Below are 4,379 nucleotides of genomic sequence, written 5' to 3'. Positions count from 1 at the left end.
TTTAAAGGGCCTATTGCAATGTATACACCTGCATGTACATATAGTGGATTTTTCATAAAGAAAAATGAGATATCAGTCCCAATAACTATACACTCTTACACTCTTCTTCACTTCCCATGCACCCCCCCAACTTTCTTATAAATGATTACAAGTGAATTCCCTACAACATCAAATGTAAATTCACTGTACAGTTAGTTCAAGAACTTAGGATCCCTAGGGCCTCCACTTTTGGAGCTCTCTCCTATCATCATTAAACCACATCACAACACATGATAAAAGTGTAAGCACAGGAAAGCTTCTCACCCCATGGCAGCCATGAAGCAGAGAGAGAAGGAAGGATCCAGGGACAAGAAAACATTCATCCTTCCAGGTCACATAACCAGTGACCCACCTCCAACCAGGCCTCATCTCTGAACACATTCGATCATGGTGGGAATTTTAAATATAAACCACATTCTTCTATCCCAGACCCCCAAAAGGCTCATGTCCATTTTATTATGCAAAATGCAATTAGTACATCTTAAGAGTTGCCAAAGTCTTCACAGTTCCAGCATTGCTGGAAAGAGCCTAAATCCAAAGTGTCCACTGAGACTCAAGGCAGTCTTTCAGCCATGAGCTCCAGTAAAACCGAAAAAGAACGTTAAATACTTCAACATACAATACCAGAAAGTAAACATTTCCATTTCAAAAAGGAAAAATAATGGGATAGAAAGAAATTGAACCAAAGCAAGACTGAAACCTAGCAAGGTACACATTAAATTTTGCAGGTCAATATCCAGCTCCCAAGACAATGAGATGTGAACTCCAAAGGGCATGGACATCCCTTACCCTATGGCCTTGCTAGTTGCCGCTCACATGGCCTGTCTCTTAGGCTATCTCTGCTATAGTTTTACTCATTCCACATTCCTGGCATTTCCATCTGAAACCCTCAACTTCAGTCATCACTTCACACATTGCCCTCTCAGGGGTTCTTGGTAGGGGCTGTGACTCTGCAAAACGTGTTTACTTGCCCTACTAGACCTTCTTCTGAAATCTATGTGAAAACCTCTGTGACCCTATAACACTCACATACCTGAAAAACTAATACCACATGAATGATTTCAGGGTCTGCCATCACTTTGAGCAGTAGACAGGCCCTTCAGGACCATGGCCATACTGACCTCTGAGTACCTTGATGGCTAAATTTGGAGAAATACTTCCCTAAGCCTATACAGCCCTGAAGGAGCAGAGTACCCTGGAGCTCTCTTCTTAGAACAAAATCTTTCAAAGTTGTATACCTTTTTTCACCCCTGAAACTGCAATGGATTTTGGATGGATTCTAACCAATTTCTGAAATGCCTGTAGGCTATTTTCCTATTGTCCTGATGCAAAGTACTTGGCTTTTTTTTTATTAAAGATTGAAAACATACATGACAACAAGAAATGAAGATACTAAATAAAAATTTCAAATATACACATATATGACAGCAAAAAAGGATATAAAATAAACAAAAATTTATTTAACACAGACTGATAATCCAAATACATTATTAGATATGATCTTCAAACATTATATATTCTTTCTCATTTTCTTTTCATATAATATTTTTGAACTATTGTATTTACAAATAAAACAAAGTTACATATTTGAGTTGAGAAACTGTCTTCAAAATCTTATGATTTATAAACTCCTTGGTTTTATTAATTTGATAAATATCATATGCTTGTTGATTGTATCACTTACATTTTCTAACAAAACTTCCCACAGAAAAGAAATATACTTATATTTGAAATTCAAAAACAACTAAAAGAGTTCACATTTTTAAGATCAGATTTTTCTGTTTCTTTTTTATTATATCCCATACTTATTTTTATTATATTTTATAAGCATAATGATAGAATTTAACACCAATGCATATGTAATATTCTTCCCAAACAAATGACTATGAATTAAATGAAGCATCTAATTTAGAGAAATCATAAGGTTGCCAGAGAAACTATCGATATGCCAAATGTGCAAAATCCTACCACATTCATGACGTTGTTTCTCATTTAATAGTGCACACATATGTGTAAAAACATACCCCCCACACATATACACAATGCATATTTTCTACAATACAATATATACTTTGGTATAATAAAACAGTGCAGTGATATGAGGGATGTTGGTGATTTGTGTGATTTGAGAAAAAAACAAATATCATTTTTGAGGCAGTTGGAGAATTTGTAATATGTACCAGATACTGAATGATATTAATGATTTATTATCCATTTATTTAAGTATAGTTATGATAAAATTTACTTAAAAATTAATATTCATTATCAGTAGAAAATAGGTACAAAGGTATACTGATAACATAACAAAATTTTTCTTAACAAATTTCCAACCAAACAAGCTGTAGTGACATAAAAGGAAGTTTGCAGAAGGCAGAATGAGAGAGGAAAATGCTGGATGAAAATGCTTAATACTTTTCATACTACTCATATATACAGATTTCATAAATTCTCAAATAAAAAAGCAAAGTAAATGAGAACCAAAATAACTCATCAATTTGGTAGACCAACATATAAAGACAAAGATTAATGTGTTGATAAATTTTAAAAATATGAAATGTAAAGCCTGAGTTTTAGCTCAGTAGTACTGCACCTGCCTAGCCAGAGCAATGTTCTGAGTTTAATTCCCAGCACCAGGGAAAGAAAAAGAAAAAAGAAAAGAGAAAAAGAGCATATGTGCTTTCTAACATACTCAATAGATTGAAAATGAATTATTTGTTATCTCTTCCTCTTGAGTTATTCCCTTCACAAGGATGTAGTGACCTTCTTTGTCTCTTTTAATAAGTTTAGGTTTGAAATTTACTTTGTCTGTGAATAAGATTGCTACCCCTGCTATTTTCTGGGCTCCTGTTGCATGAAAAAGTTTTCTGTCCTTTCACTTTAAGTCTATGGGCTTCTTTTTGCACTAGGTGTGTCTTGTATACAACATATTATTGGATTTTGCTTCTTAATCCATTCTGTCAGTCTATTTCTCTTGATTGTTGAGTTGAGGCCATTGATATTGATGATTAAAACTGATATGTACTAACTTATTATTGTCATGTTTTTGCCTTCTCCTTTTAGTTTTTTACCTTGCCTATTTGATTTGCTCTGTTCGGCCTCATTGTGTTGTTACCTTCATTGTCTTTTTCTAGGATATTGCTTAGAATTCCTTGTAGTGCTGGTTTGGTATTCATGAAGTTTCTCAGGTGTTCTTTGTCATGAAAGTATCTTATTTCCCCATCCATTTTGAAAGAGAGTTTTGCAGGATACATCAGTCTAGGTTGGAGGTTGTTTTCTTTTTTTAGTACTTGAAATGTCTCATTCCAGGTTCTCCTTAACCTAAGGGTTTGTGTTAAAAAGTCTGCTGTGATTCTGATGGGCTTTCCTTTGCATGTGATTTGTTTCTTATCTCCTACTGCTTGTAGTATTTTGTTCTGTTGGGTTTCTGGGATCTTGATTATTATATGTCTAGGTGTAGATTTTTTTTTATCACTAAAATAGTTGGAGTTCTATATGCCTCACTTATCTGTATGTCAAATTCTTCCCCGCTGTTTGGGAAGTTTTCTATAATTAGTTCTGTGAACAGCTTTTTTAAGTCATTTGTATTTTTTCCTGCTACTTCTTGGATTCCTATTAGTCTTATGTTATTCTTCTTTTTATAGTCTAAGAGTTGTTGGATCAGTTTCTCATGATCCCCTACTTTTTTTAAGAGACCTCTCTTTTCACAGTCACTGACTGCAATTTTATCTTCTATATCTGAGATTCTATCTTCGGACTTTTTTATTCTGTTGTGAACACTCTCAATGGAGTTTTTAATCTCCTGGATATCTGCTCGAATCTGCCCTATGGATTCCATTTCTTTCTTATATTGAGCATTTGTTGTTTCCAATTCTTTCTTATGCTGGGCATTCATGGCTTCTATCATGATCCTGAGTTCATTTATTTTCCTCTCAGTTTCTGTTCTAGAGTCTTGAATCATAATTTTCATTTTGCCCATCATCTCTATGATTATCTAGGAAATTACTTCTGTTTTAATTTTCTCTAGAGTCTGATTGATCTGTTTTGTTACTTCCTGTGCTTTGAGTTCAGGGTGTCCTGATGCTTCACTGTCAGACTTTTCATCCTTATTTGCCCCACTGTTTGCCATTGGTGAACAGGAAGTCTGTCCCTGTATCTTGCTTAAGCATTTTCTCATTTTTTACTATTGTTATTGGGTTGTCCTTAGTTTAACCTTTAGGTTATTACTTAAATCTTCCCGATATAGTTGGGCTTCAGCCCATGGGTCTCTAATGACTCATAGACATTCTCATTTTCATAATACCGAAGAAAACAGCTCAATGGATCAATCACAATCCTTTATC

Source organism: Fukomys damarensis, unplaced genomic scaffold (assembly GCF_012274545.1).
Source record: "Fukomys damarensis isolate Sample0158 unplaced genomic scaffold, DMR_v1.0_HiC HiC_scaffold_22, whole genome shotgun sequence".
Classification (NCBI taxonomy): domain Eukaryota; kingdom Metazoa; phylum Chordata; class Mammalia; order Rodentia; family Bathyergidae; genus Fukomys; species Fukomys damarensis.
This window is presented reverse-complemented; position numbering follows the sequence as displayed.